The sequence below is a fragment of the Petromyzon marinus genome, chromosome 54 (genome assembly GCF_048934315.1).
Source record: "Petromyzon marinus isolate PM22_M1 ecotype Great Lakes invasive population chromosome 54, UKy_Petmar_22M1.pri1.0, whole genome shotgun sequence".
In the NCBI taxonomy this organism is placed as follows: domain Eukaryota; kingdom Metazoa; phylum Chordata; class Hyperoartia; order Petromyzontiformes; family Petromyzontidae; genus Petromyzon; species Petromyzon marinus.
The window spans coordinates 4,805,891-4,818,941 of NC_133720.1; the positions used below are offsets into that span (position 1 = coordinate 4,805,891).

The window sequence follows — 13,051 nt, forward strand, 5'->3', positions numbered from 1 at the left end:
TAGGATTGGAAACTTGAGAAATAACGTACAGCAATATGGCGCCATGGCTTAGTTGGTAAAGCGCCTGTCTAGTAAACAGGAGATCCTGGGTTCAAATCCCAGTGGTGCCTCATTGAGATATTTTATGCAATGATTCTGCATGAGTGCATCACGGGTTAATAATCCAAGTAACTATCTGGTAATTGAGTTTGACTTCTATAGAAAAGTTAAGGAGACTTGTTTTTCCATCACAACATTAAATGCCCCTATGGGTGCCAAGTTCAAATCCTGTGCGCTATTTATTTCTAGAAATTGATCATGTATGTATTTGTTTTGTTTGGTAACATAAATGTATTCATTTCCCAATGCGACCTATTTTGAGATTTTCCAATTCAGATGCAATATCCATATTTATACTTGTGAAGTAAACAAGGTGATTGCAACTATTCACGTGGAGAACGATGGATTTATAGTTTTTCACCTTGAGGATTCAGCCAAATCACTTCTGATTTAAACGTATGACCAAACTTAATGCGGTATTATTTCTCATCATCACATTTCTTAAAGCTGCTAAATTTGTTTGATAATCGCCGATCAGTGACATAAAAATGGCTTCTCTATATTTTACTCAAAGAAGAGCAAATCGACAAGGATGGGATTCGAACCCATGCGTGCAGAGCACAATGGATTAGCAGTCCATCGCCTGAACCACGCGGCCACCTTTTCACATGTTGCCATGATTCATAACTCATCTTAAAAATATATTCGTTCTACGCATCACATTTCTTTATAGCATCAACATTTTTTCGGAGTTTCTATGAATTCGCCAGTAGGATTGGAAACCTGAGAAATAACATGCAGGAATATGGTGCCATGGCTTAGTTGGTAAAGCGCCTGTCCAGTAAACAGGAGATCCTGGGTTTAAATGCCAGTGGTGCCTCATTTAGAGATTTTATGCTTTGATTCTGCGTGAGTGCATCACGGGTTAATAATCCAAGTAACTATCTGGTAATTGAGTTTGACTTCTATAGAAAAGTTAAGGAGACTTGTTTTTCCATCACAACATTAAATGCCCCTATGGGTGCCAAGTTCAAATCCTGTGCGCTATTTATTTCTAGAAATTGATCATGTATGTATTTGTTTTGTTTGGTAACATAAATGTATTCATTTCCCAATGCGACCTATTTTGAGATTTTCCAATTCAGATGCAATATCCATATTTATACTTGTGAAGTAAACAAGGTGATTGCAACTATTCACGTGGAGAACGATGGATTTATAGTTTTTCAGCTTGACGATTCAGCCAAATCACTTCTGATTTAAACGTATGACACACTTAATGCGGTATTATTTCTCATCATCACATTTCTTAAAGCTGCTAAATTTGTTTGATAATCGCCGATCAGTGACATAAAAATGGCTTCTCTAGATTTTACTCAAAAAAGAGCAAATCGACAAGGATGGGATTCGAACCCATGAGGGCAGAGTACAATGGATTAGCAGTCCAGCGCCTTAACCACTCGGCCACCTTATCACATGTTGCCATGATTTACAACTAATGCAAAAAATAAATGTATTCTTTTAATGCATCAACATTTTTATCGGAGTTTCTAGGAATTTGCCAGTAGGATTGGAAACTTGAGAAATAACGTACAGGAATATGGCGCCATGGCTTAGTTGGTAAAGCGCCTGTCTCGTAAACAGGAGATCCTGGGTTCAAATCCCAGTGGTGCCTCATTGAGATATTTTATGCAATGATTCTGCATGAGTGCATCACGGGTTAATAATCCAAGTAACTATCTGGTAATTGAGTTTGACTTCTATAGAAAAGTTAAGGATACTTGTTTATCCATCACAACATTAAATGCCCCTATGGGTGCCAAGTTAAAATCCTGTGCTTTATTTTTAGAAATTTATAATATGTATGTATTTGCTTTGTTTGGTAACATAAATGTATTCATTTCCCAATGCGACCTATTTTGAGATTTTCCAATTCAGATGCAATATCCATATTTATACTTGTGAAGTAAACAAGGTGATTGCAACTATTCACGTGGAGAACGATGGATTTATAGTTTTTCACCTTGAGGATTCAGCCAAATCACTTCTGATTTAAACGTATGACCAAACTTAATGCGGTATTATTTCTCATCATCACATTTCGTATAGCTGCTAAATTTGTTTGATAATCGCCGATCAGTGACATAAAAATGGCTTCTCTATATTTTACTCAAAGAAGAGCAAATCGACAAGGATGGGATTCGAACCCATGCGTGCAGAGCACAATGGATTAGCAGTCCAGCGCCTTAACCACTCGGCCACCTTATCACATGTTGCCATGATTTATAACTAATGTCAAAAATAAATGTATTCTTCAAATGCATCAACATTTTTATCGGAGTTTCTAGGAATTTGCCAGTAGGATTGGAAACTTGAGAAATAACGTACAGGAATATGGCGCCATGGCTTAGTTGGTAAAGCGCGTGTCTAGTAAACAGGAGATCCTGGGTTCAAATCCCAGTGGTGCCTCATTGAGATATTTTATGCAATGATTCTGCATGAGTGCATCACGGGTTAATAATCCAAGTAACTATCTGGTAATTGAGTTTGACTTCTATAGAAAAGTTAAGGATACTTGTTTATCCATCACAACATTAAATGCCCCTATGGGTGCCAAGTTAAAATCCTGTGCTTTATTTTTAGAAATGTATAATATGTATGTATTTGCTTTGTTTGGTAACATAAATGTATTCATTTCCCAATGCGACCTATTTTGAGATTTTCCAATTCAGATGCAATATCCATATTTATACTTGTGAAGTAAACAAGGTGATTGCAACTATTCACGTGGAGAACGATGGATTTATAGTTTTTCACCTTGAGGATTCAGCCAAATCACTTCTGATTTAAACGTATGACCAAACTTAATGCGGTATTATTTCTCATCATCACATTTCTTAAAGCTGCTAAATTTGTTTGATAATCGCCGATCAGTGACATAAAAATGGCTTCTCTATATTTTACTCAAAGAAGAGCAAATCGACAAGGATGGGATTCGAACCCATGCGTGCAGAGCACAATGGATTAGCAGTCCATCGCCTGAACCACGCGGCCACCTTTTCACATGTTGCCATGATTCATAACTCATCTTAAAAATATATTCGTTCTACGCATCACATTTCTTTATAGCATCAACATTTTTTCGGAGTTTCTATGAATTCGCCAGTAGGATTGGAAACCTGAGAAATAACATGCAGGAATATGGTGCCATGGCTTAGTTGGTAAAGCGCCTGTCCAGTAAACAGGAGATCCTGGGTTTAAATGCCAGTGGTGCCTCATTTAGAGATTTTATGCTTTGATTCTGCGTGAGTGCATCACGGGTTAATAATCCAAGTAACTATCTGGTAATTGAGTTTGACTTCTATAGAAAAGTTAAGGAGACTTGTTTTTCCATCACAACATTAAATGCCCCTATGGGTGCCAAGTTCAAATCCTGTGCGCTATTTATTTCTAGAAATTGATCATGTATGTATTTGTTTTGTTTGGTAACATAAATGTATTCATTTCCCAATGCGACCTATTTTGAGATTTTCCAATTCAGATGCAATATCCATATTTATACTTGTGAAGTAAACAAGGTGATTGCAACTATTCACGTGGAGAACGATGGATTTATAGTTTTTCAGCTTGAGGATTCAGCCAAATCACTTCTGATTTAAACGTATGACACACTTAATGCGGTATTATTTCTCATCATCACATTTCTTAAAGCTGCTAAATTTGTTTGATAATCGCCGATCAGTGACATAAAAATGGCTTCTCTAGATTTTACTCAAGAAAGAGCAAATCGACAAGGATGGGATTCGAACCCATGAGGGCAGAGTACAATGGATTAGCAGTCCAGCGCCTTAACCACTCGGCCACCTTATCACATGTTGCCATGATTTACAACTAATGTCAAAAATAAATGTATTCTTTTAATGCATCAACATTTTTATCGGAGTTTCTAGGAATTTGCCAGTAGGATTGGAAACTTGAGAAATAACGTACAGGAATATGGCGCCATGGCTTAGTTGGTAAAGCGCCTGTCTAGTAAACAGGAGATCCTGGGTTCAAATCCCAGTGGTGCCTCATTGAGATATTTTATGCAATGATTCTGCATGAGTGCATCACGGGTTAATAATCCAAGTAACTATCTGGTAATTGAGTTTGACTTCTATAGAAAAGTTAAGGATACTTGTTTATCCATCACAACATTAAATGCCCCTATGGGTGTCAAGTTAAAATCCTGTGCTTTATTTTTAGAAATGTATAATATGTATGTATTTGCTTTGTTTGGTAACATAAATGTATTCATTTCCCAATGCGACCTATTTTGAGATTTTCCAATTCAGATGCAATATCCATATTTATACTTGTGAAGTAAACAAGGTGATTGCAACTATTCACGTGGAGAACGATGGATTTATAGTTTTTCACCTTGAGGATTCAGCCAAATCACTTCTGATTTAAACGTATGACCAAACTTAATGCGGTATTATTTCTCATCATCACATTTCGTATAGCTGCTAAATTTGTTTGATAATCGCCGATCAGTGACATAAAAATGGCTTCTCTATATTTTACTCAAAGAAGAGCAAATCGACAAGGATGGGATTCGAACCCATGCGTGCAGAGCACAATGGATTAGCAGTCCATCGCCTGAACCACGCGGCCACCTTTTCACATGTTGCCATGATTCATAACTCATCTTAAAAATATATTCGTTCTACGCATCACATTTCTTTATAGCATCAACATTTTTTCGGAGTTTCTATGAATTCGCCAGTAGGATTGGAAACCTGAGAAATAACATGCAGGAATATGGTGCCATGGCTTAGTTGGTAAAGCGCCTGTCCAGTAAACAGGAGATCCTGGGTTTAAATGCCAGTGGTGCCTCATTTAGAGATTTTATGCTTTGATTCTGCGTGAGTGCATCACGGGTTAATAATCCAAGTAACTATCTGGTAATTGAGTTTGACTTCTATAGAAAAGTTAAGGAGACTTGTTTTTCCATCACAACATTAAATGCCCCTATGGGTGCCAAGTTCAAATCCTGTGCGCTATTTATTTCTAGAAATTGATCATGTATGTATTTGTTTTGTTTGGTAACATAAATGTATTCATTTCCCAATGCGACCTATTTTGAGATTTTCCAATTCAGATGCAATATCCATATTTATACTTGTGAAGTAAACAAGGTGATTGCAACTATTCATGTGGAGAACGATGGATTTATAGTTTTTCACCTTCAGGATTCAGCCAAATAACTTCTGATTTAAACGTATGACCAAACTTAATGCGGTATTATTTCTCATCATCACATTTCGTATAGCTGCTAAATTTGTTTGATAATCGCCGATCAGTGACATAAAAATGGCTTCTCTAGATTTTACTCAAAAAAGAGCAAATCGACAAGGATGGGATTCGAACCCATGCGTGCAGAGCACAATGGATTAGCAGTCCATCGCCTTAACCACTCGGCCACCTTATCACATGTTGCCATGATTTACAACTAATGTCAAAAATAAATGTATTCTTTTAATGCATCAACATTTTTATCGGAGTTTCTAGGAATTTGCCAGTAGGATTGGAAACTTGAGAAATAACGTACAGCAATACGGCGCCATGGCTTAGTTGGTAAAGCGCCTGTCTAGTAAACAGGAGATCCTGGGTTCAAATCCCAGTGGTGCCTCATTGAGATATTTTATGCAATGATTCTGCATGAGTGCATCACGGGTTAATAATCCAAGTAACTATCTGGTAATTGAGTTTGACTTCTATAGAAAAGTTAAGGAGACTTGTTTTTCCATCACAACATTAAATGCCCCTATGGGTGCCAAGTTCAAATCCTGTGCGCTATTTATTTCTAGAAATTGATCATGTATGTATTTGTTTTGTTTGGTAACATAAATGTATTCATTTCCCAATGCGACCTATTTTGAGATTTTCCAATTCAGATGCAATATCCATATTTATACTTGTGAAGTAAACAAGGTGATTGCAACTATTCACGTGGAGAACGATGGATTTATAGTTTTTCAGCTTGAGGATTCAGCCAGATCACTTCTGATTTAAACGTATGACACACTTAATGCGGTATTATTTCTCATCATCACATTTCTTAAAGCTGCTAAATTTGTTTGATAATCGCCGATCAGTGACATAAAAATGGCTTCTCTAGATTTTACTCAAAAAAGAGCAAATCGACAAGGATGGGATTCGAACCCATGCGTGCAGAGCACAATGGATTAGCAGTCCATCGCCTTAACCACTCGGCCACCTTATCACATGTTGCCATGATTTACAACTAATGTCAAAAATAAATGTATTCTTTTAATGCATCAACATTTTTATCGGAGTTTCTAGGAATTTGCCAGTAGGATTGGAAACTTGAGAAATAACGTACAGCAATACGGCGCCATGGCTTAGTTGGTAAAGCGCCTGTCTAGTAAACAGGAGATCCTGGGTTCAAATCCCAGTGGTGCCTCATTGAGATATTTTATGCAATGATTCTGCATGAGTGCATCACGGGTTAATAATCCAAGTAACTATCTGGTAATTGAGTTTGACTTCTATAGAAAAGTTAAGGAGACTTGTTTTTCCATCACAACATTAAATGCCCCTATGGGTGCCAAGTTCAAATCCTGTGCGCTATTTATTTCTAGAAATTGATCATGTATGTATTTGTTTTGTTTGGTAACATAAATGTATTCATTTCCCAATGCGACCTATTTTGAGATTTTCCAATTCAGATGCAATATCCATATTTATACTTGTGAAGTAAACAAGGTGATTGCAACTATTCACGTGGAGAACGATGGATTTATAGTTTTTCAGCTTGAGGATTCAGCCAGATCACTTCTGATTTAAACGTATGACACACTTAATGCGGTATTATTTCTCATCATCACATTTCTTAAAGCTGCTAAATTTGTTTGATAATCGCCGATCAGTGACATAAAAATGGCTTCTCTAGATTTTACTCAAAAAAGAGCAAATCGACAAGGATGGGATTCGAACCCATGAGGGCAGAGTACAATGGATTAGCAGTCCAGCGCCTTAACCACTCGGCCACCTTATCACATGTTGCCATGATTTACAACTAATGTCAAAAATAAATGTATTCTTTTAATGCATCAACATTTTTATCGGAGTTTCTAGGAATTTGCCAGTAGGATTGGAAACTTGAGAAATAACGTACAGGAATATGGCGCCATGGCTTAGTTGGTAAAGCGCCTGTCTCGTAAACAGGAGATCCTGGGTTCAAATCCCAGTGGTGCCTCATCGAGATATTTTATGCAATGATTCTGCATGAGTGCATCACGGGTTAATAATCCAAGTAACTATCTGGTAATTGAGTTTGACTTCTATAGAAAAGTTAAGGAGACTTGTTTTTCCATCACAACATTAAATGCCCCTATGGGTGCCAAGTTCAAATCCTGTGCGCTATTTATTTCTAGAAATTGATCATGTATGTATTTGCTTTGTTTGGTAACATAAACGTATTCATTTCCCAATGCGACCTATTTTGAGATTTTCCAATTCAGATGCAATATCCATATTTATACTTGTGAAGTAAACAAGGTGATTGCAACTATTCATGTGGAGAACGATGGATTTATAGTTTTTCACCTTCAGGATTCAGCCAAATAACTTCTGATTTAAACGTATGACCAAACTTAATGCGGTATTATTTCTCATCATCACATTTCGTATAGCTGCTAAATTTGTTTGATAATCGCCGATCAGTGACATAAAAATGGCTTCTCTAGATTTTACTCAAAAAAGAGCAAATCGACAAGGATGGGATTCGAACCCATGCGTGCAGAGCACAATGGATTAGCAGTCCATCGCCTTAACCACTCGGCCACCTTATCACATGTTGCCATGATTTACAACTAATGTCAAAAATAAATGTATTCTTTAAATGCATCAACATTTTTATCGGAGTTTCTAGGAATTTGCCAGTAGGATTGGAAACTTGAGAAATAACGTACAGCAATACGGCGCCATGGCTTAGTTGGTAAAGCGCCTGTCTAGTAAACAGGAGATCCTGGGTTCAAATCCCAGTGGTGCCTCATTGAGATATTTTATGCAATGATTCTGCATGAGTGCATCAGGGGTTAATAATCCAAGTAACTATCTGGTAATTGAGTTTGACTTCTATAGAAAAGTTAAGGAGACTTGTTTTTCCATCACAACATTAAATGCCCCTATGGGTGCCAAGTACAAATCCTGTGCGCTATTTATTTCTAGAAATTGATCATGTATGTATTTGTTTTGTTTGGTAACATAAATGTATTCATTTCCCAATGCGACATATTTTGAGATTTTCCAATTCAGATGCAATATCCATATTTATACTTGTGAAGTAAACAAGGTGATTGCAACTATTCACGTGGAGAACGATGGATTTATAGTTTTTCAGCTTGAGGATTCAGCCAAATCACTTCTGATTTAAACGTATGACACACTTAATGCGGTATTATTTCTCATCATCACATTTCTTAAAGCTGCTAAATTTGTTTGATAATCGCCGATCAGTGACATAAAAATGGCTTCTCTAGATTTTACTCAAAAAAGAGCAAATCGACAAGGATGGGATTCGAACCCATGAGGGCAGAGTACAATGGATTAGCAGTCCAGCGCCTTAACCACTCGGCCACCTTATCACATGTTGCCATGATTTACAACTAATGTCAAAAATAAATGTATTCTTTTAATGCATCAATATTTTTATCGGAGTTTCTAGGAATTTGCCAGTAGGATTGGAAACTTGAGAAATAACGTACAGGAATATGGCGCCATGGCTTAGTTGGTAAAGCGCCTGTCTCGTAAACAGGAGATCCTGGGTTCAAATCCCAGTGGTGCCTCATCGAGATATTTTATGCAATGATTCTGCATGAGTGCATCACGGGTTAATAATCCAAGTAACTATCTGGTAATTGAGTTTGACTTCTATAGAAAAGTTAAGGAGACTTGTTTTTCCATCACAACATTAAATGCCCCTATGGGTGCCAAGTTCAAATCCTGTGCGCTATTTATTTCTAGAAATTGATCATGTATGTATTTGCTTTGTTTGGTAACATAAATGTATTCATTTCCCAATGCGACCTATTTTGAGATTTTCCAATTCAGATGCAATATCCATATTTATACTTGTGAAGTAAACAAGGTGATTGCAACTATTCATGTGGAGAACGATGGATTTATAGTTTTTCACCTTCAGGATTCAGCCAAATAACTTCTGATTTAAACGTATGACCAAACTTAATGCGGTATTATTTCTCATCATCACATTTCGTATAGCTGCTAAATTTGTTTGATAATCGCCGATCAGTGACATAAAAATGGCTTCTCTAGATTTTACTCAAAAATGAGCAAATCGACAAGGATGGGATTCGAACCCATGCGTGCAGAGCACAATGGATTAGCAGTCCATCGCCTTAACCACTCGGCCACCTTATCACATGTTGCCATGATTTATAACTAATGTCAAAAATAAATGTATTCTTTTAATGCATCAACATTTTTATCGGAGTTTCTAGGAATTTGCCAGTAGGATTGGAAACTTGAGAAATAACGTACAGGAATATGGCGCCATGGCTTAGTTGGTAAAGCGCCTGTCTAGTAAACAGGAGATCCTGGGTTCAAATCCCAGTGGTGCCTCATTGAGATATTTTATGCAATGATTCTGCATGAGTGCATCACGGGTTAATAATCCAAGTAACTATCTGGTAATTGAGTTTGACTTCTATAGAAAAGTTAAGGAGACTTGTTTTTCCATCACAACATTAAATGCCCCTATGGGTGCCAAGTTCAAATCCTGTGCGCTACTTATTTCTAGAAATTGATCTTGTATGTATTTGTTTTGTTTGGTAACATAAATGTATTCATTTCCCAATGCGACCTATTTTGAGATTTTCCAATTCAGATGCAATATCCATATTGATACTTGTGAAGTAAACAAGGTGATTGCAACTATTCATGTGGAGAACGATGGATTTATAGTTTTTCAACTTCAGGAATCAGCCAAATCACCTCTGATTTAAACGTATGACCAATCTTAATGCGGTATTATTTCTCATCATCACATTTCGTATAGCTGTTAAATTTGTTTGATAATCGCCGATCAGTGACATAAAAATGGCTTCTCTAGATTTTTCTCAAAAAAGAGCAAATCGACAAGGATGAGCTTCGAACCCATGCGTGCAGAGCACAATGGATTAGCAGTCCATCGCCTTAACCACTCGGCCACCTTATCACATGTTGCCACCTTATCACATGTTGCCAACAGGAGATCCTGGGTTCAAATCCCAGTGATGCCTCATTGAAATATCACATGTTGCCACCTTGTCACATGTTGCCAACAGGAGATCCTGGGTTCAAATCCCAGTGGTGCCTCATTGAGATATTTTATGCAATGATTCTGCATGAGTGCATCACGGGTTAATAATCCAAGTAACTATCTGGTATTCTTAGTTTTTTCGGTAAAGTCACGTTGAAGAGAAACAACAAAATAACAAAATATATATAAAACAATAAAAAAATTCTCACGTTTCGACCATAACTCAAACGGTCATCATCAGGTGTGTCGGTTTGCATAAATTTATTTTGAAAAGGCACATTTATTTATTTATATATTTAAAAAAAATAACGTTTGCGTCACGCGCAGCGATTGGCAGTTTGCCCAGGACTAGTCCATCTATTTTTTGAAAAGAGGAGGGGGGAGACGAAATTTGTTTTTATGTATGCTGTCTGAAAGCCACTGTAAGCGTGAACAATCAATCAAGAACTGAAATGATTTATCAAATCTTTCCAATGATTGCTAAGATAGAATCCATCTTCTCGGTTGAAATTGTCTCTGTGCTTGTATATGTGGATAGCCTCATGAACGAATCTCTCATGGAAGCCAGATGGCTTACAAAGAACCTCCGTCTTGGAAAAGTCAATGGCATGTGAGCCTACTGAATTAGAACAATGATCTGCTACGGCCGAGGTGTTGGTCCTACCGTGTTTAAGGTCTGCTTTATGTTCACGAATTCGGTCCGAGATATGGCGTTTGGTTTCTCCAATGTAACTACTACCACAGAGGCAACTCAGTTTGTAGACACCAGGGTATTGTATGTCCAGAATCACATCTTTTACAGACGGAACCAGATCACGGATTTTATGTAATGTGTTGAAACGGACCTGGATCTTGTGTTTATTCAAGATTTTGGAGATCTTTTTTGTGATCCCAGCAATGTAGGGTAAAGTGATGGTTTTGAAAGGCTCCTCAAGAGGGTTCTTCTTCATGGTTTGAGTGATAGCTTTGCGGATTGTATAGTCGGAGTAACCATTAGCCCTAAGAGCTTGGTGTACGTGCTTGAGTTCACTGCTTATGTGTTCCTGGTCGGATATGCATTGGGCTCTATGATACAGAGTCTTGATGAGAGAATTCTTCTGTGATGGATGGTGGTGGGAATCCGGTTTCAGATAAGCATCCGTATGGGTAGCTTTCCTGTAGACAGAGTGGCTCATTGAACCATCAGGTCTCTTTTTAATTAGGACATCCAAAAAAGGTATCTTGCCATCTATTTCGACTTCCATGGTAAATCTGATGGCTGGGTGTATGGAATTGATGTGGTCGAAGAATTGGTCTAGAGCAGGCCGGCCATGTGGCCAGATGACAAAAGTGTCATCCACGTACCTCTTCCATAAGGTTGGGCGCAGAGTGGCAGTCTGGATGGCGTCAGTCTCAAATTTCTCCATGAAAATGTTAGCTATAACTGGAGAAAGGGGGGAGCCCATTGGGGTGCCCTCAGTTTGTTTGTAGAAAGTTCCATTCCAAGTGAAGTATGTATTGGTTAAACAGTGTCTCACCAGGGGGGGTACCTCAGTGTTTAGTCCTTGATGAACCAAGTCTTCAATGATTGCAATGGTGTCAGGTACAGGAACCTTGGTGAATAAGGAAACTACATCAAAACTGACAAGCAGGTCGTCTGGGGACAGGGAAATACCCTTGATTATTGATACCAGGTGAGTAGAATTTTGTACCGCAGAGGTGGTCTTTCCAGTGAAAGGACGCAGGATTTCAGACAAAAAACGAGCTAGTTTGTAGGTGGGGGAGCTGATAGTAGAGACTATGGGACGAAGAGGTGTATCAACTTTATGTATTTTTGGTAAGCCGTATAATCTTGGTGGCCTGGCAGCAGAAGGTTTCAACGAAAACTGTTTAGATTGATCAATTAATGCGGTTGAATCAGAAATTATTTTGTTGGTTTGTGTGACGAGGCTGTTGGTGGGATCTCTTTTTATTTTTGTATAACTACCATCGTCGAGTAATTCTTTAATTTTGTTGTTGTATTCTATTTTATCCATGATGACAGTAGCATTGCCTTTGTCAGCTGAGAGAACTACAATATCATTCCTCTTTTTTAATTTATATAATTCAAAACGCTCATCTTTGCTGAGGTTGCTAGCTGGCATCTTAGCGTTTTTGAGGGTTGCAGCGATTTCAGATCTTGCTACGTCTGCAGCGATGTGACCCAGGCCCCTGAGAGCAACGTCTACTTGGGCAATTATATCATTAACTGGTATGTGTTTAGGTGTGACTGCAAAGTTTAGACCTTTAGCTAAAACGGATTTCAGACCATCGGAAATAGAACTGTTACTGCGATTAATTACGACTTTATTAACGTCTAACTTTTTGGTGTGTGGGTCCGGTCTTTTGTTGAAGAGGAGGTTAAATTTGGAAATCAGGTTTTCCTTACATTTGGTCGACATAGTAGCAGCTGAAGAGGCAGTCATATTGTCTACATGTTCCCAATCCGATGTGGACATTATTGCCGTCAATGATAAGTGTGATTTGTAGAGTGTCTTGTCTAACTGATCTAGTTCTGTGCGTATAAGTCTGATTTTTTCTGAGATAAGAGCTAAGCTAGTTTTGAAAAGAATTCGTTTCGCATTAGAAGAAGTTACAGTAGCAGAGGTGAGTGTAAATGCGATTGGTATTACCCCAGAGTCGCGGCATCTCTTCAGGAAGGTG

The 13,051-nt window shown here is 37.9% G+C and overlaps 2 protein-coding genes and 26 non-coding genes across 28 annotated transcripts in view; 14 read left to right on the forward strand and 14 right to left on the reverse strand.

Moving 5' to 3' along the window:
- Nucleotides 1–13,051, reverse strand: part of NUP88 (nucleoporin 88) — a 153,038-nt gene that overhangs the window by 41,519 nt on the left and 98,468 nt on the right. The window lies entirely within an intron of this gene.
- The window catches only part of COX4I1 (cytochrome c oxidase subunit 4I1), a 293,476-nt gene that overhangs the window by 16,085 nt on the left and 264,340 nt on the right, over nt 1–13,051 (forward strand). The window lies entirely within an intron of this gene.
- On the forward strand, nt 38–110 carry TRNAT-AGU (transfer RNA threonine (anticodon AGU)). The gene has a single exon. It is a non-coding gene; the product is annotated as a tRNA-Thr (tRNA).
- On the reverse strand, nt 624–705 carry TRNAS-GCU (transfer RNA serine (anticodon GCU)). Its single transcript has one exon. It is a non-coding gene; the product is annotated as a tRNA-Ser (tRNA).
- TRNAT-AGU (transfer RNA threonine (anticodon AGU)) lies at nt 847–919 on the forward strand. The gene has a single exon. It is a non-coding gene; the product is annotated as a tRNA-Thr (tRNA).
- TRNAS-GCU (transfer RNA serine (anticodon GCU)) lies at nt 1,432–1,513 on the reverse strand. The gene has a single exon. It is a non-coding gene; the product is annotated as a tRNA-Ser (tRNA).
- Nucleotides 1,642–1,714, forward strand: TRNAT-CGU (transfer RNA threonine (anticodon CGU)). Its single transcript has one exon. It is a non-coding gene; the product is annotated as a tRNA-Thr (tRNA).
- TRNAS-GCU (transfer RNA serine (anticodon GCU)) lies at nt 2,226–2,307 on the reverse strand. The gene has a single exon. It is a non-coding gene; the product is annotated as a tRNA-Ser (tRNA).
- TRNAT-AGU (transfer RNA threonine (anticodon AGU)) lies at nt 2,436–2,508 on the forward strand. The gene has a single exon. It is a non-coding gene; the product is annotated as a tRNA-Thr (tRNA).
- Nucleotides 3,020–3,101, reverse strand: TRNAS-GCU (transfer RNA serine (anticodon GCU)). Its single transcript has one exon. It is a non-coding gene; the product is annotated as a tRNA-Ser (tRNA).
- TRNAT-AGU (transfer RNA threonine (anticodon AGU)) lies at nt 3,243–3,315 on the forward strand. Its single transcript has one exon. It is a non-coding gene; the product is annotated as a tRNA-Thr (tRNA).
- TRNAS-GCU (transfer RNA serine (anticodon GCU)) lies at nt 3,828–3,909 on the reverse strand. The gene has a single exon. It is a non-coding gene; the product is annotated as a tRNA-Ser (tRNA).
- On the forward strand, nt 4,038–4,110 carry TRNAT-AGU (transfer RNA threonine (anticodon AGU)). The gene has a single exon. It is a non-coding gene; the product is annotated as a tRNA-Thr (tRNA).
- On the reverse strand, nt 4,622–4,703 carry TRNAS-GCU (transfer RNA serine (anticodon GCU)). Its single transcript has one exon. It is a non-coding gene; the product is annotated as a tRNA-Ser (tRNA).
- TRNAT-AGU (transfer RNA threonine (anticodon AGU)) lies at nt 4,845–4,917 on the forward strand. The gene has a single exon. It is a non-coding gene; the product is annotated as a tRNA-Thr (tRNA).
- Nucleotides 5,431–5,512, reverse strand: TRNAS-GCU (transfer RNA serine (anticodon GCU)). Its single transcript has one exon. It is a non-coding gene; the product is annotated as a tRNA-Ser (tRNA).
- On the forward strand, nt 5,641–5,713 carry TRNAT-AGU (transfer RNA threonine (anticodon AGU)). The gene has a single exon. It is a non-coding gene; the product is annotated as a tRNA-Thr (tRNA).
- On the reverse strand, nt 6,226–6,307 carry TRNAS-GCU (transfer RNA serine (anticodon GCU)). The gene has a single exon. It is a non-coding gene; the product is annotated as a tRNA-Ser (tRNA).
- TRNAT-AGU (transfer RNA threonine (anticodon AGU)) lies at nt 6,436–6,508 on the forward strand. Its single transcript has one exon. It is a non-coding gene; the product is annotated as a tRNA-Thr (tRNA).
- Nucleotides 7,021–7,102, reverse strand: TRNAS-GCU (transfer RNA serine (anticodon GCU)). Its single transcript has one exon. It is a non-coding gene; the product is annotated as a tRNA-Ser (tRNA).
- Nucleotides 7,231–7,303, forward strand: TRNAT-CGU (transfer RNA threonine (anticodon CGU)). Its single transcript has one exon. It is a non-coding gene; the product is annotated as a tRNA-Thr (tRNA).
- TRNAS-GCU (transfer RNA serine (anticodon GCU)) lies at nt 7,817–7,898 on the reverse strand. The gene has a single exon. It is a non-coding gene; the product is annotated as a tRNA-Ser (tRNA).
- On the forward strand, nt 8,027–8,099 carry TRNAT-AGU (transfer RNA threonine (anticodon AGU)). The gene has a single exon. It is a non-coding gene; the product is annotated as a tRNA-Thr (tRNA).
- TRNAS-GCU (transfer RNA serine (anticodon GCU)) lies at nt 8,612–8,693 on the reverse strand. The gene has a single exon. It is a non-coding gene; the product is annotated as a tRNA-Ser (tRNA).
- On the forward strand, nt 8,822–8,894 carry TRNAT-CGU (transfer RNA threonine (anticodon CGU)). The gene has a single exon. It is a non-coding gene; the product is annotated as a tRNA-Thr (tRNA).
- Nucleotides 9,408–9,489, reverse strand: TRNAS-GCU (transfer RNA serine (anticodon GCU)). The gene has a single exon. It is a non-coding gene; the product is annotated as a tRNA-Ser (tRNA).
- On the forward strand, nt 9,618–9,690 carry TRNAT-AGU (transfer RNA threonine (anticodon AGU)). Its single transcript has one exon. It is a non-coding gene; the product is annotated as a tRNA-Thr (tRNA).
- TRNAS-GCU (transfer RNA serine (anticodon GCU)) lies at nt 10,204–10,285 on the reverse strand. Its single transcript has one exon. It is a non-coding gene; the product is annotated as a tRNA-Ser (tRNA).